At 37.2% G+C, this 23,090-nt stretch overlaps 1 protein-coding gene across 2 annotated transcripts in view; it reads right to left on the bottom strand.

The window, feature by feature from the left end:
- The window catches only part of GPC5 (glypican 5), a 643,004-nt gene that overhangs the window by 607,150 nt on the left and 12,764 nt on the right, over positions 1-23,090 (bottom strand). The window lies entirely within an intron of this gene.

Below are 23,090 nucleotides of genomic sequence, written 5' to 3'. Positions count from 1 at the left end.
ATTAGAATAGCTCTGTAAATTAATAAATAGAAGATATTACTACTCCCCTACAAAAGAAAGGCTTCTTAATTTACTACAACGTATGCACAAATGTCTTTCATTCAGACTGTTAAAAGGAAGATGAGCAAGTTAAGGGCAAAGGCTAGACTTTCATTTCAATAAAACAAGTGTAATGAATGGAAATTAGATCAATGTATTCCATGAAACCAGAACAAATTCTTTAGAGAAAAACTTACAATAGGATATAAAAAGGAGAGGTTTTAGTAACATTACCATGTAAGACTAGATGAATAACTGTCCACAGAGGCAGACCACTTCCAGTCATTAAATAAATCAGAATTCAATAAGCCAAATTTGCAGAAGGGAATTGTCATTAAAAAAGCTTGTAAATATTAAGAAAGATCTCTGGGAAACAAAAATTAAATATAGAACATTCCCCTAGTTCAATCCTTCCTGCCACAGAAGTTTGACTTGTGGTATGCTCTGAACAAACATTTTAACTCACTGTCCTGCTCCACCTCCAGTGACCTGGCACAGAGCTGTTTGACAGGTGCCCTTGGACACCATCCATAACAGGAATTGCATGGCTTCTTATCCTTTCTGCAATTCCTTTGCTCTCATTTTTATTCGCTCTTGGGTCTCCCTTTGTCCACCTTAGCCTCCCCTCGCATACACAACCCACTCCTAGTTTTTTTCCTTTGGTCCCTGTTTTCGTCCCAAATTTTTGAACATCTGTTGCCATTACCTAGGTAGCCACAACTGGTACAGTTACCTATCTAATACAGACCTCAAAAGACTGTGCTCCTTTAATGGTCTTCAGTGCTCTCCTCCAATTATCTGTGACATTCAGCCATTTCTCATGTCAGCTCCCCCTTAAGTGCTTAAGAAATCCAGCCATGCATCACTTCCCATGTCTGTCAGCTTCACACACTGTCATTTGTCACAAATGCCTATTTCTCATGTCCTGTCTAGCAGTTTCTAACATCCTGTTTGATTATCACAACCTCAGAAGAGAAACTGATCATTTGCCTGCAGCCCTAACAGCCTCATCTACCCTCCATAGACTGAATAAGTAAAGCCACTGTGTTTATTCTTATAATTTACATGACTAGAGATGGGAATGAATCTGAATGGAAGGATATTTCCATGTAGGACCCTGCAGGGTGATTTGAGTTTGCTTTGCCTTCAGACTGAATCCAAATATATACAGCATGAGCTGGCTTTTATCTAAAAGCTGTGCAAACTTCTGTGTAGCCCTCACCAGGGCTACCCTTCTTTGCACTCCATATTTGTCCATATTCCAAATATTTTTACTTCCAACTTGATTCCTCACAAGATACTTAATCTATATTCTTCTCCATTGCCTCCATGAAATGTAAAAATCAGGCAGTGTTTCTTCACCTCTCACCTCCCACTTTTGCTGAAAATCCCAGGAATATGGATATCAACATCTCCTTTATACCTCAGAGGTGTCACAATTTGCTCTTACACATTTTTTTTGGTACAAAGTCCTGAAGATTCTCTGCCTTCCTCTTTCATCATGCCCACCACAAAACAGAATGTTAGTTCCTTTTCAAAGAAGTTAGAAATACTAGAAAGAAACAGGGAATTCTCGTCAGTCACTTGCCATTGGAAGAAGACACATGGAATGCAAGGGCACTTCATTTCTCATGTCAGGAAGGGACAATGGGGAGTTTTGCCTCTAATGGCAGTGAAAGGACACTGCCATCTCATCTTGCATTCACCCTGAGTATACAAAACTCACAACCAGTCTTCTATAAATCCATACAGTCTCTGTGTTTTCAGACTTTTTATTGGTATCAGCTCTGCTTTGGATATTTTCAGGATCACAGAAGAGTAACATTATCTCTACACTGCAGATACCATTCCTTCTAAGTTCTTCAAAAGCTTCACTAAGCAGTAGGTGAAAGCTTCAAGTCTTTGGGACAAAAACACCATAGGTGACACTGTGGAGGAAGAAGCACAGTCACTTCTCATCACCGTCGGTTAGTTGTGAAAGGAAAAGCTGCAATATATGAGATACGGTAACAAACATCACAGGCAGGTTTGGGAAAAAGCCTGAGTATATACAAATATGTATTAATAAAAATGCAGCTTAAGTACAAGAAAAAAACTAGTTTCTGTATATGGCACTATATAAAATAAAATCACATGTAATTTTTTACATAACATTTTTCAGTCTTAGAAAAAGGGATACTGAAGGAAAGAACCATTAAAACTATTTGACAATTGGATAAACGTTTTACAGTAAGGCACTTGGAGAGTTGCTTAGCATGCTGAAACTATGGTTGAGGATGATATAAATGCATTCATATGGAGAAAATGCTGGATATTGAAGTGCTCTTTGATATGTCAGAAAAGATGTTTACATGCAGAGTGATTACATACTGGAGCAAATTATCAAAGAAAGCAATGGGTTCATTTTCCCCCTTGACAATTTCAAACCACAACTGGATACCTCTCAGGAAATTAGTTTTAGCTAAATTTTACTATTAAACTAAATAGGTGCTCAGGGGCATGGTTTAGTGGTTAATAGGAATCATTGGACTCGATGATCCTGGAGATCCTTTCCAACCTAGTGATTCTGTGAAATATAATGTAAACACATAATGTTTGACTAGATGATCTACCATTACATCTTAGCCAAAGATTTTATCAGAGCTCAGACAGGTCTCCAGCTGTCAAAAACTGCAAGCAAGGAATTATATTATTAGATTGGTAGAATAATATACTTTTTTCCCATGCAGCTAGTGATAGTGATGGTGACTCTGAAAAACTTGTAGCTGGTTATCAAAAAGTACGAAGTGGCTACACATCATCGACTTATGCATTAGTAATACATAGTCATAGAATCACAGAATCATTAAGGTTGTAAAAGACCTCTAAGATCATCAAGTCCAACTGTCAGGCCAACACCACCATGCCTACTAAACCATGTCCCAAAGTGCCACATCTATACACTTTTTGAACATTTCCAGGGATGGTGACTCCATCTGCCTGTTTCAATGCTTGACCACTCTTCCAGGAAAACAATTTTTCCTAATATCCAATCTAAACTGCCCTTGAGGCCATTTTGCCTCATCCTATCACTTTCTACCTGGGAGAAGAGATCAATATCCACCTCACTACAGCCTCTTCTCAGTTAGTTGTAGAGAGAAAAAAGATCTCCCCTCAAACAGTTCCGGTTCCCTTAGTCAGTCCTCATAAAACTTGATCCTTCCTCAGCTTCCTTGCCCTTCTTTGGATATGCTTTCAATGTCCTTCTTGTAGTGAGGGGCCCAAAACTGAACACCATATTTGAGGTGCAACCTTACCAGCACAGTGTACAGGGTGACAATCACTTCTCTAGTCTACTGGGCACACCATTTCTGATACAAGACAAGATGCTGTTGGCCTTCTTGGCCACCTAGGCACACTGCCTGCTCATGTTCAGTAGGCTGTCAACCAGCACACTCAGTAGTTTTTTCCACTGGTAGCTTGCCAGTCACTCTTCCCCAAAACTTCAGCGTTGCATGAGGTTATTGTGACCAAAGTGCAGGACCCAGCACTTGGTGTTGTTAAAACTCATACAATTGACCTCAGCCCATTGATCCAGCAATAGTGGAGCAATACATCCAAACTGGCACAGGGAATAGTGTCAATGTGTTTTAAAACATCTGGATTTCTGTAGAAACAGTAATGGGCACAAAAGGAATAATTCAGCCTCGCAAGTTTGACCTCATTTAACATGCGCGTCCTTTCAGACTCACAGTCCAGAAGTTGTACATTAATACTATCACTGTAAGTGAATGAACACTAGCAGTTATTACTACAGAAAATGGAAATTCCCTTCCTTGTTCTTACTACATTTCATTCATCTCACAATGTTTCTTTCAAAACTGCTTTTCTCATATGTTGATATTTCATTTCCTAGAATGAAATCCACAGAATTTTAACACAATAAAAGACAGGGGGTTATTTTTTTTTATTATTCTAGGACTAATTTGTGATTTGAAGGGCAGTTTTTAAATCAATTTGTGTGATTTGAGTGGATTTGTATACTGCATAGTAAGACTAAGAATGTAAATATTCTAGATTCCATATTTTCAATGTGCATTACTAAAAGTCACATATAGATAAGTGACTATGGGAAAAAAAAATAACAGAAATAAAAAGCAGAATGCATCTGTTTAGGTGTGATTGTAAGTGGAAAAGGAAAGCATGCAGTAACTGCATGAAACTGGATTATCTTGATCTAACAAAAAAGTATTTAAAGGAATACTTTATGTCAGTGACATAATGCAGTAATGATAAAGTAAGTTGGTCAGGTTCTCTCTCTGCTCATATTCATCACCATGGTTTACAAGCTATTTCCTCACAACTGCTAACACCTACTACTGATTTTTTTTCTCCTTTGTGCTCTCTAGCCCTATTCCTTTATGTCTAGCAAAACTTGCTATCTGTTTATAATTTTATGAGCACAGAGATTGCCATGAATTGGCTATTTATCAATTTATGAGAGTCCACCTATCATTGCTACAATGTAAAGTCTCTTTGATTTGATATACAAAGATAAAGGTAAACACCATGCAACTGTTCCAAGTTATATTGCTGAGATATTTAACATCATAGTAACTAATTGCAAGTGCAAATCCACATTATCAACACTATTTATTTTTCTCTCACTGGCAACAATACTTCCAAGGTGATGACAAAAAGTTTTGTCTAGTTGTATAATGTGTGATTTTAGATGCCTCCAGTGTAGATCAGTACATTTGAGCTAGTCATTCTAGACTGCAGAATCAATGAAGAAAAACAGGCATCTCAGCTCACTTCTAGCACATGTGGCTGGAACCAGACGTTTATTTCTGAGCAGGGACGGGGGTGGGGGAGGTTCAAAATTTATGTTGAAGTCAATCTAATGTGTTTGGCAACTTCCAGCTATCATTCTGAAAACCCAACATTAACAGCAAGACAGTTTTTCCTCTTTAGTTGATACTTCTACAGACCCCTACAGAAAACCAGTAAGCTCTTACACATGACAGAGTGAAAGTCTAGGCATGAAAAATGTGTCATTGTCACTTAATCTTCCACTTGTTGTATACACAGCAATCACTTCATAAAGCTCAACAAGTTCAGATATGAAAAAATTCAGAGTAACTTGATCTCACATTAAATTTGGATTGAGGTGCCTAAATGAAGACCACTGCCACTTCAGACTGTCTCTGCATCAATGAAGGAAGACAGGCATCCCAGAGTGCAGGTATTCTTTTAGTGTGCTTGCATTTTGGTGCTCCAAAGCATGGGCTCTGCCCACCAACCAGCCAGTGAACCCTACTGGCATCAACACTTCATTTTCTGTTCAAAAGCATCTCAAGGTGTGTCACAGCCAGCTGCAGAGCCTTTTTGTAGCATGTAACACAGTGTAATGTGTTATGACAGTAAGGTATAAGGTCCATTTAGGATGAAGACAACCAAGCTTACCACAGTCTCATCCAAGTGGCCTTTAGGGATTAAGCCTCTGTGATTAATAGTTTGAGATAGCATAACACTGCACAAGTCAAAACATTACCAGAGCAAATACTCATGTTCAGGCAACACAGGCAAATAATAGCTTCAGTCTTCCTCCCAGGCCATGTGTTACTTATCAGTACAGATGCAGCTTCAACTAAAGCTAAGGAGGATGAATATGAAGTTAAGATCATAGTATTTTTACCATGTGTTCAGGTTCTGAAGGCATGGCCATGGTGTGACGTCACATCTTTGTGACCACACAGGAGCTTGTGTCTGAGATGCACCTCTCCCTTACTGAGAACTGTCCACATGAATCTACTCTAGCACTCTCTAGATAAATTATGCTACTTTTTGTTTGAAAGTCTGCAGATTTCTCATTTTTTTCATTTGCCGCGGTTTTGTTTGCAGAGAGCTGGTGTATGTGTAAGCTGCAGAGACTTTTCTTGGTTGGGACAACAAACTGGAAGGACCTGCCACATCTGGATCAAAAACAATGTTTACAACAGCAGCTGATATAAACATTTGTGTATCTGTTTCCCTCACTTTAAAAATTAATTTCCACTTGTAAGATTTTGCTGGTCATGACAAGAATAAGGAAACATTTTCTTTTTTCCTTTGATTCATAACTGTCTTCTGAATTGTTACTTATCAACCCCAATCTGAATACATTGGATAAACCAGATCTTTATTACCTTTAAGCTAAGGTAGATGCTGAACTTCAAAATTTTATTTTCTTCAGATGGATGCCACTTTGGGTGATGAAAGAAATACTTTGAATGAAATGTTAGTCATACCTTCCACACTGTAGATTCAATGCACTTCAGCATTTATTGCCAGTTTAAGTCCTGTTCAATTCAGACATTCTATAGTAAATTACAGATCTAATTTGTGGATCACTCACATTTTACACTAGTATTGTTGCTGTCTGTTGTCTTGAGAAAAGTTTATATGTTAATTAACTACTTCTATATTTTCAGTCTACACTGCACAGAAGTCATGCAACAAATTTGCAAACAAATGGTTCTGATACATTTCCTTGATTATAAATATCCAATATGAATTATGCTATACTATGGACAAACTATATCAACCTTTTAATTAAATACTTTTTAGTACTAGTTATACAAAGCAAAGTAGTAAGACTACTCTGCTGCTTCTCTTCCCTGAAGTTAAAGTAGCCCATTTGCTTTGCAGTAAAACAAATGTGATTAATAATTACATCTTGAGATCAATGTGCATCTATTCTAATAAAAAAGACTGCAAAAAACCAAAGGTTATAACAGATCTGTAATCATAGCTGCCTTTTAATTACAAGCACTGACAGTAGCTAAAAACCACTGTGACTTAGGTTATAATTTGACAAGTCTTTGGCTGCAGTATCAGACAGACACACAACTGTTTGTGCAGCTGCTCCATGAAGCAGATCAGGGAAACTATCCAATCTAAATATAGTGCAGAAGGAAAAATTATCCAACATTAGTTTCCCACTTTAGCTCACAAAGCAGCCACAAAAGTGGGCATGCTAGTACAAAGAGTACAGGACATGGCACATGCTGTTAAAGAAGCAAGAGTATGAATCAAGGAACAGGAATACCTTAAAGTTCATATTGATGTTAAAAATGAATAAACAGAAAATTAAAAGGAGCTTTATGAATACTCATGATCAAAACTGGTACTTAACTGAAAAACTTCCAAAGATATCCCATTTTGTTTCAATAGAATACTACTCCTCAGCATAAAGGTTTCTGATACAAATCAATGAAAATGAAGTGGGGCAAGTCCAACAAGACACTTTTGTTAAGAGACATCTCCGATATAGAGTTGTCTCACAAGCCTCTGAATGTATTTTATCCTTCCAGTACCACAGATACTTACAACGTAAGTAGGTACTACAAGCAAGTATAGAAACTGAAAATAAAAGCCTTGCTCACAAAAGGATGAAACTCATACTGACTTAATGCAGGAACCTATGTTAAATAAGTAGTCAGGATTGTAGAGCACCCCATAAGGCCAACAGAAAGAAGAAAATTCCTGCCCAAATCAGTTGAACCTCTGTTTGCACAAGGAGTTTCACCATAGATGTTAGAAACCAAAACAGAGATAGTGAATATGACCCTAATACCTAAATCCGCAATGGCAACCCAGTTCCTACTAAAATTGGTGGACTTGATAGCTCAATTCATATTTAATTTCAGGTACCAATTGAGGCACTGAGGCGTGCAGACAATATCAATGGCAAATTCAGGTTACTTGTCTCAGAAAAGCTTTTCAGCACATCCTCAACAGGTGAATTAATTATCTCAGTAGTTCCACCACTCAGCTGTCTTGAGTGACTCGATGCCAAATCACCATGCTATCAAATTAATTTCAGTGATGTATACCCTCCACTTACCACCTCTCAGCTGGAAAAAATATAAATTCTGGACTTCACAGTCTTCACACATTCAATGTAAGAACAGGTAGTTAGGGGGAAAAAAACTATCTTTCCTATGAGAATTTATAAAAATGAAAAAAACAGCTAACCCGAACATAGTCATGTATGTTGCAAAAAACTGCTTTTTCTGTACCAGAACAGACAACATAAATTGAAATTTGCTGGATTACTATGCCTGTAAGCTTCAGAGCTATAGCAAGAAAAAACACTTAGCTATAAAATAAACTACTTCTCTGTCAGACTGATATTGCAGGCATTCAATGCAAATAGTTTTAACTTTTGAAGCAAATGTAACCACAATGGGGATTTTTATTCTTCTCAGAAAAGAAGTATTACAGAAACTATATTTATAAACCATTACATGCAATCTTTCATGGCTATTCTTAAAAGTGCCTTAAATGAAAAATTTATAAAGAACAGAGAACATTGGTTTTCACTTTCATGTATATATAAGTGTGAAGGAGAGGGTCAAAGGCAAGAGTAGAATTCCTCACAATAGATTCCTTGTGAATAACGGCTGAGAAGTCTGGAAAGCAAACTAATTGCTTAACTCTCACATTATCAACAAAGCTGTCTTTTGAAAGCACAGTTAAAATCTCAGTCATCTGTTACATTTGATCAAGTTGGTTTTGATTGAAATGCTCTCACTCTATAGAAAGAGAGCTCTTTATTTTCTTTAAAGAGTTTCAGAGGCGCTTAAGAAAATCCTGCTTATATTGTCCTCTAAACATTTTTGGGAGAAGATGCAGGAAAAGGCAACCATAACTAACGCTATCAGAACAACATAAATAACACAGAATGGCATCTAGTAAGAAAAAAAAGTACATTGAAACAATGAATGTACATTTGTTATGCTATTTTGAGTTTCTGATACCTTAACACTAAACATGAAGACCACATGATTCCATCATTACATATGGCATATCAAACAGAACTCGTGTTTCAAGTTTTGATCCACCATCAAGGCATTGTCCAACACTCCCCTTGATCAGGATTTGAATCTGGCTGCTAGGTATTTTAATAAGCAACAATATCTGGAATAGGAAAAGGAAAATGTCCAAAAAATGTAAGACTAGATAGTAGCTTAACTGTGCAATTCTACCTCTGACATCAAATCTCTCTTTGCAGGAATCAAGATACTTTCTAGTAATCGTGGGCCTTTTAACTGCTGGCCTGTTAACATGGCAAAACAACTGTGCAACTTCAACAAAGACCCTAAAAGGTAGCCACTGTATCGTATATCTACTTCTTCTTACTTGGGAAGTAAGAACTCCCACATTCCAGTAAACTACAGACATGTAGAATCATAGAATGACTAGGTTGTTAAAGACCTCTCAGATCATAGAGTCCAATCATTACTATCTGCCATTAAACCATATCCCGAAGCACCTCCTCATCTACCCGTCTTTTAAATACCTCCAAGGGTGGTGACTCATATACCGAGCTTTCCGTGCTTGCCAAGTAAAGAATAGCTTGTTTTCCCAGTCTCTTTGCATTCAGCTAATTCCTAAACAGCAGTCTTAAATATGGTATTGTCCACCAGTTGCACTGCTCTCAACACTTCTGTCATTAAAATCTCCTGAAAAGCATTTTGAATGGGATGCAGCTACCTAACCATAAATATACGGTGCCACTAGAAGATCCAGAGAGTACCTGTGACAACCAGAAAGACAGGGTACAGAATCCACAGGAGACCTGCACTTTCCCAGAAGAGCCCCTGAAGCGAGGTAAGAGGTTCCAGGTCACCTCAATGTCCTTCCTGCACTGAGAGGCCTGAAACTGAATGCAATAGCCAATATGTGGCCTCGCCAGTGCTGGGTAGAGGGTCACAATCTCTTTCCTACTCCTGCTGGCCACACCACTTCTCATACAGGCCAGGATTCTGTTGGCCTTCTTGGCCACATGGGCACGCTGCTGGCTCATGTTCAGCTGGCTGTTTACCAACACTCCCAAGTCCTTTTCGGCCAGGCAGCTTTCCAGCCACTCTTCCCTAAGCCTGTTGCCTTGCATAGGGTTGTTGTGACCAAAATGCAAGAGCTGTTCACAACTGTTCACAACGCACTGTTTTTAAGACTAAAGTAGAATCATAGAATCTGAGTGTTGTAACACACCTTGGACTTGCAAAATATTTCTTTACAAAATAGGGCAGTGGCTGGCATTTGATTACAACACATCTTCGAAAGCTAACACTAAACCTGAACTGAAGAACTTGAGATGGGGTTGATATTCTATCATCCCTATACATAGCTTGTTTCAGTGGCTAATTACTTTGACTATTAAAATTAATGGCTTATTTCTTTTTTGAGTCCATCTGGTTGAACTCCCAGACACTGGTTGTTGTTGTTATGGCTTTAGTTATTAAAGATCTTTTTAGTATCCAGAATATTGTAGCAACTGATAAACTATAAAAATAAATTCCTAGAGTACAAAATAGATTGAAGCAATGCTGAGAAGTCACCAGATTTCTTGTTACCCAAGAAAGGAAAAAACAACTATAACCTTCCTGACAGATGATTTTCAGGGATTTCTCTGTTTAGAAATTGAGAGCTTCAATGATAAAGGATTCCAAAGTCTATATCAGTAGTCTACTGCATATGGCATTCAAAATGCAGGAAAACATGGATTTATGTAACAACATGCAATGATTCCTGCTTTCCTATCTGTCCCTTTCCTAACAGTTCCTAATATGCTATTTACTGATGGGCATCATGATGCATTTTTCACCAAATTACCTGTCACAATCTCAAGATCTTGTAACTGGTCAACTCAAACACTATAATTTTAGACAAGAAATAAGATTTATTTTCCCTGACATGTAATTTTACTGGATTTTGTTTGCCATTTTCATACATATTTAACCAGTCTCATAAAGCCTTTCTGTAATTTTTTTATTTGGCTCTCCTCTGTATTACCCCATACAACATGATCACAAGTATTGCTTTACTTTTTATTCCTTCTTTTGTTTGTTTTTTTTCTCTATGTTGAACAGCAAACACCGCTGAAGTACACTAAGAATGCTTTAGTGACCTCCCTCCAGTGTAAGAATCAAGCATTTCTTTGCATAAATTTTTGGCAATTTGTTCTCCACCACCTCCCTCTCATTATTCAGTCATACAAGGATTTTCTCATTTATCTTGTTTATCTTGTCTACTAAATACCTTTTCTGATGAACTTCATTGAAAGTTTCTTGGAATACTAGTCAGAGTATAACTATGTATATAAGGCAAAGTAACTTCACAGTTCTTTCCCATCTACCCTCATCACCTGTACTGTCTAAATGCCAGTTTGCTCCTAAGATTGACACGAGCTAACTTGAAGCCATTGAAACAAAACCCCAGTGCACTCCAGGGACATTGAACTAACAGGAGTATAAATCAGCTTGGCTACCTCTAGCCTATATAGTTCACCATCACTGTTCTAGCAGCCTTTGCCACTCAAGCAACACCATTTTCCCCAGCACCACACCCAAGGGTATACAACACATATATTTGATGCCATGCTCTAAATCACTGCTTTTTCTGGGTTACCATCATTATTTCAGACATCCTCAAGCAAAAAAGAAAACCAGTTAAAATAATCATGTTACAGAGCATAAGGGCAGCAAATGGTACAGCTCAATGCTGTGGACTTATTGCTTATGCCTGGATATTGTATATGGACCTCAGCCAAGCTGGCTACCTCCCCATGGCTGGAGAACACCTTGCTTAGAGGATGTATTTACCAGTGTAGGTTTTCTTAATAGCTTGCATCAACCAGAGTCATATGCTGAGATGTTCAGATAACTGAGTATTTACTCTGTGAAAGTGACAGCAAAAGAATGCCACTAATATTGCATCTCCCTATAAAATAGATTGGGGTGACATCTGAAAATCTAGATGTACCACCACAGAGTAAAATAACACACATTTTTCCCCAGAATTTTTACAAATTCTAGAGTTTTGAGTGAAAATACACACTTCTACTTTTTCCTATATTATTATGGAAACAGAAGCAGGCAGCATTTTTTGAGAAACTACTTATACTTTGAACTAAACTTGACATGCTCTATTTAGAATGCTTTTTTTGCTTCATTTTGCTAGATCATCAAATAGACTTTCTGGTTCTTAAGAATTTTTATTTTAACTTTTCAGGAAAAAGTTGCTAACACTGTTCACACATTGTATGAGATTTTACATTTTTAAATGGTAAGAGAAAAAGCTACCACTTGCTTTGAATTCTCAACACACACAATGAGAAGATGCCATGGCTGTCCTTTCACTGCTTCAGTACATACTTCCACGTAAATGGACCAAGTTAGGGAACTACTCCTTACAGCTTCTAGCAGTAATGTGTTTCAATGAAATTTAAAGCTAGATGATGCAGAAAAGAGAAGGATCATAGTCTCTACAACGCAAGCAGGTTTTCTTTTCCTCAGGTTACATAAATGATAGTGTCCTCATTTGAAGAGAAAGAAAAAAACTTTCCAGATTCCCTACGACAACCAGTTGATTAATTGGATACACTGATTTCTTAATACTGTCTTTGACTTCTCTCTTCCTTTCTGATAATTAGGAGTCATCATAGGCTGTAATCTTGTAATTTCTTAAAGAAAGGACTGTTGACTATGGCTGTACAGTGCACAGGTGGGGGAACTGACAGTGCAAAGTTCTATAGAAAAGAAGAAAAGAAAAAAAGAAAAAAACACTATTTCCCCATTTCTTCTTTCTTCCTAACACCCTAATTCAATACTTCTCTCATTACTTCTCTAAGGTTTGGCTTTTTTAGAATTTATTAATTTCTGGTTTGTTTATTTGTTTTTTTAATCCATTTCCCAGTTGAATGCCATGATCAGTACACAGACATAAGCTGATACTTAGATATTTTTTAGAGATCTTTAATGGAAATGGTTCTTTTTAATTCTTTATGTCAATAGTGTAAGTGCTCTTGATCCGTTTTAAGAAGAGATGCAAAAAGCTTGAGCATGGGTCCCTCTTCCCAAATCTGTTTGACAGTATGCTCCTGCTCCAGTTGCATTAGGTACCATAGCAACTGCAAGGAGAGAAGCTGAGCATCAAAGAACTATTTCATCTGAGGAAGTGAATCTGTAGTTAGAAGCAAAAACAAACCTAAGATCACGATTATTTTTTTTTCACCCTACTACCTTGTCTGTTTTGTGTCTAATTCAACAAGTGTGATGTTCCTGGAGAGCAGCACTTTGAACTGTAATTTTGTATTCCTTTTTCCAGTCTGACTCCAATGACTGTTCTGTAACGGCAACATTATCTAAGGCTTTAATATAACTTAGTCCTTTACTTTTAAAAAATACAAATATACAGTATATGCAGTTTATATAAGTAAAAACTATACACTGTTAACATAGCTGTAGTATCAGAAGCTACTTAACACATTTAAAATAGACATACTGGGTCTTATCTGCTTTGACCATTAAGGGACCAAATGCCCCTACCTGACATGTAGACACTAGATGTGAACATCAACAGTCTGAAAGAGTGAACTTGTATCTTTTGCTGAAAATATGGTGTCATTTTCTCCTTTTTTTTTGAGGTTATGTAGGACATGCTCCACAGGATCAGAAAATATGACAGAGGGCAAGTAGGTCCAGTACCTGTCTGTAGAGGTAGGCCTGGAGGACCAACAGGACACCCTGTGACAGCAAAACCAGCACTAAATAGATGCCTGTTGTGCAGCTGAATTAAGCCCTGATTCTCATCCCAATGATTTACTTTTCACACCTTTGCCTCTGGGAATGTCACAATGCACTATATTAGTAACCATTTTTGTTCTTATGTTCTCTACTCCTCATGACTCCCTTCTAACTTTGTACTATTTCATCTTCCACATTCTTGGCTATTTTGTGTCACAATAACAAAGCACAGAGAGAGGACGCCAAATTAAAGCTCTTTACACCAAAAGGAGCACTAATCTGTTTCACAGTAAGGACTAAGTGCAATGAGTGCAGGAAGGGCTGTATTAAAATCTTAAATTATAAAAAATACTCAAGAAAACATTATCTGCAAAAGAAAACAGCAGGTTTATGATCACCAGGTATAAAAGAAAGAAAAAAAACAGCTTAACGAGCCATTAAATATAAAATGGAAATACTAAACTAAGAACTAAATCTTTCCCAAGGGGGCAATCACTACCAAATTTCCTTAAATATTAGCTTCTACCTAATAACACAATAAAGGAAAAGCCCTTGCATAAAAGAAAGTACAGATTTTAATCCTCTACTCCGAAGGAAACCCTTAAACAAGATAGCTATTTCAATTTATTTTTAAACAACAAGAATAAATCATGAAGAATCAAGTCCCTCATGGGACAGATCAAAATTGAATTTGCAGTTTCCTGTACTATGCTGACAATAATTTACAATAAAATCAGAGGGATAAAGGGAAATCTTTTGTGAGGACCACTGAGCCAGGTAATAGCTTCAGTATAACAGAGTCACACAGCAGAAAGCAAATTAAAATATAAATAGAATTTTAATATGGTTGAACTAGGCCTTGCTTTGATTAAAAGATTCCTGCTCACAGCTTTTAAGTGACATATCAGAAGTGAAAAAATTAATTATTCATTGGTGATAATCAGATATTTTACATTACCAGTAATTTGTTTAAGGTTAAAACTGTGTTAGTTAAAGGTAAGAAAAATAGCTTACAAATTACTTACACTGAAAATTTCCATGACATAATGGGAGCACAATGCAAAGCTATGCTATAACTCAAAATTTCTAGTCCCATTCTGTAAATGCACACACCTTATACCTGCATTATCCAGTCTTACAAATCACAAAGATCTTGTAGGTACAACATAAAGAACAAGGAATACTTCAAAAGTTTTATTATTTTTAGATATTGAACAATAAATATTTATGCATATCTAATGCATTTTTCACAAGCACAGAACAAAGATGTTATACTCCAGTGTAAAAATAACACTTTAATTTGATTTGAAAATTTGCTCAGCCACGTAACTAGCCTGATCCTGGCAGAACGTCTGCTGTACTTAGCACAGGTTTCCCTCATTCAAAACAAGCAGCCATCCCACAGCTATCACAGTGGTGGTAGTGGAGGGGAACATCCATTGGAATTTAGACGCATCTTTCTTCATTTTTCAAGAGAAGTCAGTTAATTGGCTCCCATTCAGCGCTTAATTCCTTCTTAAAATCCAGGTACTACACAAGAACCATTGAAAAGGACAACAAAATTGATGAGGTATGGACAACAAAATTGATGAGGTATGGACAGCTCAAAGTACAGCCAGCCCAGAGTTCACACATGCTTTGAAAAATACTTCTCTATACAAATAATTAAAAAATACTCACTGAAGCAGCAGCCTGCAACCTTCCTTTGTTGCAGATGAGTACCCTGATCACTGAACTGCAGAGCTAATTTTTCACTTTGCTTTTGTCCCAATGAATATTAAGTAGTTACATAGACCAGAACAGCTGCAAGAGGGAAGTCTGAGAGTTATACACTGCAAAATAAACAACTCGGAAAACAGCCATCTCTCCTCAGTAATCTACTGTATTTTTAGACACTATCCAAAAACGCTACATAAATGGCTACTGTACCTGTGCTGAATGGCTATGCAGCTGATCGACAATAAATCTGTAGCATTCTGCATCGTGACCTGCCATGCGTATGCATTTTGAACTCATTTAAATGGCGAATATGAAACATTCTCTTCTGGAACTCCAGGATCAGCAGATCTCTATCACGGCACTCATTTAGTCTGCACAAACCTAAGTTCAAGCCCTTAAATGAAACTGAGATCTGTACATTTATTTTAAAATGACATTACTTGCATCAATAGCTCTTTTAAGACTCAGAAGTTACCTATGCCTGCTGCTGATCAGTTTAACATTAGCAAAAGTTTATTTCATTACCACTGTTAAAATCGCTATGTCACCTACTTCATTACATGACACAGACATACCTTCCTGCTTCATTCCAGAGGCAGAACAGAAAGAAAAAATAGATGATCACTTCCTATTTTGCACGTAAGCAAACTGCCACATGATAAGCAAGGAGTGAACAATAATTTCACATTCTATGCACAGAATCTACTTGCATGTTTCTACCTCTCTGACCGGATGGAATCAGTTCACTCCAAGCAGTAAGCCAGCTTTCATTTACTTCAGGATAAAAGCAGTCATCTCCCAAGTAGTTGATAGGCTGGAAACTCAGATATTAGCATCTTGCTCAATGCTCTGGTTGTATAGCCACAATTTACTCACTCACTAGAGCTACATTAGACAGGGTGGCTATAAGGTTTCACAGAGTAGGGAACATCTGAGGGTTGTTATAGTACTTTGGTGTGTATACTGTACACATTGAGGTAGTGTTTCAGATACATCAGTACAGGTATCCAAGTGTTTGAAATTTAAGTAAATGTCTAAGTTTTCATTACAGTCAAGGGTGACACTGGGCTCAGTTCAGTTGTCTAACCATAGGTTTCTAGTGCTGTTTGACAAGCCCTAAGGTGTCTAGCAATAACTTCCAATTTTTTTTCTCTGTCTCACAACAACATGGAACTGCTGATGTCTTCAGCTTTTGATCCATCGTTATTCCCAGAATTTCCTACAGCATAGATCCATTGAAAGTTAACCCCCATCCTGTTATGTCTTCCACTAGTTCTCCCAAATTAAAGGTAGCATCTTGCATTTGTTCCTGCTGGTCATGTTTTACAGACTTTTGTCTCCAAGTTGTCAAGATTATTTTGAGTTCTTTTTATCAGCAAGACTTGATTTGCTGGTAGGGATGGGGCTTTTCCGTTTTCTTAAAAGAGAATAAAAATACTAAGTGAAACCTTTTCCATATGTACTTGGAATTCTTGGAACTCTGAAATGCTACAGAAATGCAATATTTGAAGCACCACAACTTGCTGCCTTCTTCTGTTGGAGTTCAATCTTCTTTCAAACTCCCCATTCTGCTAGCAATCAGCTCCCCCAAAATTCTCAGAATAAGCAGGAAGCAGGCACCTACCACTCTATGAAAATAAAAACTTTCTAGAGCCACTGCTCCCAAGGGAATAATGCTTTAAAATTGTACTTCACATTTTCTTTCTAATGTATGAACAGTACATAAAATTTAAAAATTCTAAATTAGCATACATCTACACTGATCACTGTGTTACACAGACATAAATCAAAATAGACTTAGCTGTGTACTAACAAAATTATGATTGTGAAAATATCTTAGCATTCACTCAGTCTAAGAAATAATTAAGTAATGGTGAATAAACATAGACTGAGACAAGAATCCATGAGCACAAGTGCATGTTAAAAACATAAAATTTAAAAAAGACTGATGTGGTGAAAATTGTTCTTGCAGAATTCTGTTAAATCCCTGTGTATATCTACCCTAGGAATGCCTGTAGTGCAGCACACATGTATGCAAATAAGCATCTGAAAGATAAGAATGATTTACTATGGAAGTAAATCCCTCTAGAATGATGAAAGACTTGCTTGCAATACAGAAATAAAACTCAGGATTAATAATGAAATTTTAAGTATTAATCTAAATCTCCGGATTTTTGCACTTACAACAGCTCCTTATATGTATCTATAAACATACTGGGTCCAATTCTAAATAATACTATCATACTGCTTATCCTGCTTTTGTATTCTAAAGGGATCAAAATACCACCTGAATAGAAGATTTCTGACCTTAATAAGTTCTGCATAACAGCTTTGTTCCTTAGACCAACCAGTGGGTATAATATTTTTCCTGCATTATTAAAATTTCTTACTTCCTTAGCCCACAGGGGAACAAAGTCATAGCTAGGGGAAGGTCTGCAGATCAACAGAGAACAAGGAGCATAACTAGTAAACCAGAGACATTTTTGAGACCCTTATCCCTTAATATGAGCAACAGTCTGGTCTCTTATCCTGTCCACTTCTTTGACTTTTCATAGAATCATTCAACTCCATTTAATTAACTGAAGTTGTGATTCACAGGTATTTGGAATTTAGTTTATTTACCTCACACTTAAAACATACAGAATTACAGAACTGAGCAAGAAGAAAATTTTGGAACTTCAAAGTAGTTCTTTGCAATGCAAATGAACTAGAGGGCAATGTATCATTTCAAACCCTAAGTGAGTTACAGCAGCTGTTGCTGGAAGTTTTACAATCTTCAAATCATTCTTCAGAAAACTTCACAAATGGAAAACAATTGAATCAGTGCCATGGCAGATTTAGTTTTACCAGGATGAATAGGTATTCCGTTACTTCTTATGGCTTACTATGCTACCAGAGAAAGCAGCTCAGAAGATTTCAATACATTTTCTAGTACACACAATTTATTTTAGCTCCTGACTAGAACTCTGCCACATTTAAGTGTAGTACTTGTACTTTGACCTTAAACAACATGATATAATAGTTTCACTTCAATTAATTCTGGTCTAAGATAAAATGGACATTGACCTACTGTGTAGTAACTTGACAGAAGAACATGAATTTTCATCAGGAAAACCTGATTCTATATACTCCAGAACTTACATCACAAAAGCATTAGGGTTTTCCTACACAGTAGAAAAAGTGTCAGGAAATGCTGCATCTTCCTTACAGATGCACACCTGCTAAGTCCACTGTTTTGGTGACAGGTTCCCACATTCATAAATGATTCAGAGTTCCATATTTTTAAACCAATTGTACAGTACTCAAGTTGCCAAATACAGAAGCACAAAGAAGAGTCAAATTGCTTTTTGACTCAAGAACCTCATTTATTATCACTAAATTTCCCATTCAACCAGACAAGCTGCCATCTTGTTCTATGACCCTTTTTAAAGGGTTATGAGCTCTCTATGTGGAAAAATAGTGAAGCGACACAAGATCTGCTATGTTACTCCACAGACCTCCATCTCATTCCAAATCACGAGATTCTTAGATGACTATTCAGTTCCCCTCCAAGTTGTTACAAATTGTAGGGAATATTTTCTCTCTGCACAAAAACTGGCACTACATTGTGATGGGTGGATGAGGCACTGAGGGGAATGGTTTAGTATTTAATAGGAATGGTTGGACTCGATGATCTGGTGGGTCTTTTCCCACCTGGTGATTTTATGATTCTATACAAGTGTCAGCCTTGGTGGCACATGTTCCTCTTTTGTATGGAGGTACAGACAATTATCAGTGTGAACTTTGAGTAACATCTAAGAACTGTGCAAAAGGAGTGTGTGTGTGTGTCTGTATGTATAGGTCTACACCATATAAAATAAAGGTTAAAAAAGCATTTGTTTTTATGGTAACCACTAGAATGAAGATGTTAAGGCAATCCCAGCAAAGCATTCACAATCTTTTTCTCAGTTATTTCTAAAGCAATAAATACTAAAAATGAGGAGATGTGCAAGAATGTTATCCTATCAAAATGTCTTGAAACATGATTATCATACAGCTTACATTCTCTAGTCACTTTTCCCAAGGGAAGAATGATTTCTTTCTCTACACAATTTATCTCCCACTTACCAGGTCTTACTTAACTTCACTCTCACCTATCTTTCTGTTCTCTTACCACTCCTCAAAGGTATTAAAAAGAAGCAAGATTCATGATGAAAAAGAAAATACACTCTGAAATGCAAGGAAAAATCTGTAGTAGTACTTGCTAAGAAGCAGTACACAAGTCGCGCAATTTACATCATGTAGTTTAACATATCCTAAGAGACGTGGAATTTTTGCAACATTTGAAAACTGTCGATAAAGAATTATTGTCAGCAGGCAGCAGTTATCACAGTATAGAACCATGGGATTTTAACAAATGTTAGAAGGTGACAGAAATATGTCAATATATAGCTGTAGTTACTTTCATATAAAGAACATGCACACACATATAGCTAATAGATAGACAGGCAGACACATATCTTATTTGATGAACACTGTCATCCGAAAGTATTTAGTACTTAGTCACCCTGAAGTACTCAGGATCTCTAGGTTGTAGTTAATACAGAGAGAAAACACACATCTGAAGACCTCCAGAGGCAGAAACATATTATTTATTTTATCTGTCTACCTCTCTCTACTGAATATGTAAGAAAATGAGAGAAAACATTTGCTATTTGTTCTGTTTGGATCTAGTCCATCTCTTTTAGGCTAAAGCATCCAACCTCAGCAGGCTTCAAAAAGAGGCAGGTGACAACAGTGGCTAAGTCCACAACACCTGCTCCTCCCTGTACACACCCCAGTAATCCCCTTCATGCTTTCTGCCTATCCTCTGAGATGCCTGTCCAGTTGCCAAAGTAGCAGAGGAGGCAATTGCAATCCTAGCGGCACAGCTAAACATAAAGGGAATGCCTAAAGATATAGCAGTGAACACTGAGACAGACACCCTGTCATACAGAAATTCAGATTGGAAAAGACCCTCATGAGGTCTCGAGTCCAAACACCTGCTCAAAGCAGGGTCAAAACTGAATTCAATGAGGTATAATGTCTTACTGTGATCCTAGAGTTTAAAACCTAAAAACATATCAGCAGCATCTTATTATGGTTTCTGCATGTGAAATAATTTAGTTTGAATTTTAGTTACCAATGGTAACAATCCTTCAAAAATGAGTTGTATATTCAACAGCATGTTTTTCCACAAATAACTACGTCAAGGTTAAACAAGGTTTTAAATCTAAATATCATATCAGATAATGTCACAATCCACAGAACAGTTTCTCTCAAATATATTTCTTTAGACACAAGCACATTGAAGACAGAAGTACAAAAATATGTACTTAAAAAAATAGGTGAAGTGGTATATTTATATAATATAGGTATATTAAATATATATACACCTTAAAGTATATGCTTTTGAAAATATTTGCTCAAAAGCAAGCAATGAAAGCATGCCTGTAGGAGAAGTAATTAGTGTTGCGCTGCATATTTGAGAAGGATGGCTTGTGGTCCTGCAACAAGAACTGATCACGTGTTTCACCAAAAAAAATGAAAAACTAATTCTCAAGCAGTCCTGAAACTATCCTTCCACAGGGAAGATATATCATCACTAGGCTGCAGAGGCAAGATCCTTTCATTGGGTCAGTGCTTCTCAAATTCCTTTCTACAGTGTAAAATAGCATTACTGGGAGAGTGAAAAGTGCATATGTGCCACATTAGCCTCTGAAGTGGTATTTAGGGCATTTTCCTGGATTGGCAGATGATACAATTTCAATCTTTACAAGCTGAGAAGGGCCTAGAACCCACACTGACTAACTGTTCAGACTGTGCTCAAGGGAAGCAAGACCATTTCTCCTCAAAGGCCTGCGTGTATCCCTGTCTTTCAGGGAGAACTCGCATACAGGTCCACTGCACACTCTCTGAAAACACCCCGTTGACTGAGTCCCTCAGAACATAAAAGCAACAGAAATGTATCTTCTGGGCCCTGATTTCACTCAGCGTCACTTAAATGTCACTTAAACCCCATTTTTGTGAAGACTGAGAAATCTCAGGACTGCACAACTATGTTATCCAGACACCTAAGGGCAGGAGGGATGTGCATTGCTGTGCTGTTTTGGCTTTTTTTTTGTTTCTAGGAGTAAGGGAAAAGAGGAGCCCTAGGTCAAGAAAGCAATACAACATATTATACTATTATTGTGAAAAAAAGAGAGCTAATATACAGAAACTGGAAGGAAGAATGAAAGCAGAAGAGAGGGAGGGAGAGATTTCTTTGCATTTTTTACCAATGATCTGATCATGACAGCCATTGACAGCTGTGTTAAGAAGGCTAAATGGCAATAATTTCAGAAGGTAGAGAGCAACTACTACATGTTTTTAGTATTAGACATCTACATTTCAAAAATGGAAGGCTTTAGGACTCCAGAACTTTGCTGTCTATTTTATGATGCTAGGCAGTTTTTTCCTTTCTGCTAATCATTTTAGCCTCACAGGTTAAAAACAAGAGTCACCAGAAGGACAAATTCCTAAGCCTGTATGAAGTTCCCGTCTTATCCTGCACAATCAAGTGGTCATTAAGGCCATAAGTATGAATTAGTAGATAAATTAACGTAGGGCTTTGTTCTCAATGCATGTGAAATTTCTATCACTTTCTATCACATACAACTTCATATTGCCACTATATCTCACATGTTCTCAGCTCCTAACCAATTTCTACATTAACTTATGCCCTATTAACTCAGAGAAAACTGAATAGCATGGAAGGTAATTGCTCAAAGGCAATCCTATCACCAGCCCAAATAACTACTAATTTATCAGATAGCTTCCTATTTTGCCTTGGAACAACAGTCACTCAATCTCCAATATTATTTTTCATTATTTTTAGAAAGTCAAGCTCGAAAGCTTACAAAACTAGATCCCAAACATGATCCTCAAAACCAAACTACCTGTCCTGTTTTACTCCCCGCCTCTCTGGCCAGGTCAGTAGATAAAACTGGGCAGCTTTTAGTCCCAATTTCACTCCCCAGGAAAGGGAAAGTAGAGGTCACCACTGATGCTGCAGAGCAGACAAGGGTCCAGACTGGACTCAGTAGCAGGTGGGAGCTGGACTTAGGAACTGGATACAGGAACTGGATTCAGGAATACATGGATGGGTTCAAAAACAGACAGACAAGTAAAGTCCTCCATGAACATGGGCCACTGATGAAGAGCAACCTTCTTGTTCTCTAAGCGTTTATATTAAGAATGCTGTGTATGGCATGGAGTACTTAATTGGTCAGGCTAGGTCACCTGTCCTGTCTGCCCCTCCCAACTGATGCAACACCCCCTTCACTACCAGCTCTGGGATGACCTTTACACAGGATAGATGTGAGCAGTGACCTCTCTGCACATCAATGGCCCATTACACTAGTGATAACTATCAGTTTGAAAAGTCAAAGAAAAATGTTCTGCTTTAGTCCAAACCAAAACAATACCCAAGTATTTCTATTGGAACAAGACAAAGAACATGGTGGGTAGAAACACTAGAATAACAAAATGTCTTTTGTAGCATGCCAGGTGATAATTTTGCATTTTAGTGTCATCCAAATTAAAGAGTTCAAGAGGAATACCAAGTTACTGGTTTACAATTCAAATCATTTTTTGAAAGTCACAAATCTCAAAAGCAATGCAATTTCTAATCATCTGCATGATTTAATACTCCTTTGAAAGCATAAAAGCACAAGGAGAAACTAAACATTAACAGTTAACTTTTATTACTTTCATAAAATA

Source organism: Phaenicophaeus curvirostris, chromosome 1 (assembly GCF_032191515.1).
Source record: "Phaenicophaeus curvirostris isolate KB17595 chromosome 1, BPBGC_Pcur_1.0, whole genome shotgun sequence".
Classification (NCBI taxonomy): Eukaryota; Metazoa; Chordata; class Aves; order Cuculiformes; family Cuculidae; genus Phaenicophaeus; species Phaenicophaeus curvirostris.
Note: the sequence above shows the minus strand (reverse complement) of the source record. Positions and strands in the feature narration are given on the sequence as shown.